The sequence below is a fragment of the Sinocyclocheilus grahami genome, unplaced genomic scaffold, assembly GCF_001515645.1.
Source record: "Sinocyclocheilus grahami isolate Dianchi unplaced genomic scaffold, SAMN03320097.WGS_v1.1 scaffold353.1, whole genome shotgun sequence".
NCBI lineage: Eukaryota > Metazoa > Chordata > Actinopteri > Cypriniformes > Cyprinidae > Sinocyclocheilus > Sinocyclocheilus grahami.
In genome coordinates this window covers 1309523-1309746 of record NW_015505532.1, presented here as the reverse complement: position 1 = coordinate 1309746, position 224 = coordinate 1309523, and the positions used below count along the sequence as shown (strand labels likewise).

At 28.6% G+C, this 224-nt stretch overlaps 1 protein-coding gene across 1 annotated transcript in view; it reads right to left on the bottom strand.

Moving 5' to 3' along the window:
• LOC107548722 (butyrophilin subfamily 3 member A3-like) overlaps positions 1-224 on the bottom strand; it is a 27644-nt gene that overhangs the window by 4070 nt on the left and 23350 nt on the right. The gene's annotated exons all lie outside the window — the stretch shown is intronic.

Below are 224 nucleotides of genomic sequence, written 5' to 3'. Positions count from 1 at the left end.
AGGTAGGTTTGGACAGCTTTTTTCCCTTAATAAATGAAATCATCATCTAAAAACTGCATTTTGTATTTACTTGCATTATCTTTGCACAATCTTTTAAGTGTGACAAATATGCCAAAAATTTCAAAAACAGGAAGGGGGCTAAAACCTTTTCACGGCACTGTATATATATATATATATACATATATATATATATATATATATAGACCTACATTAAGGAAGGCTTA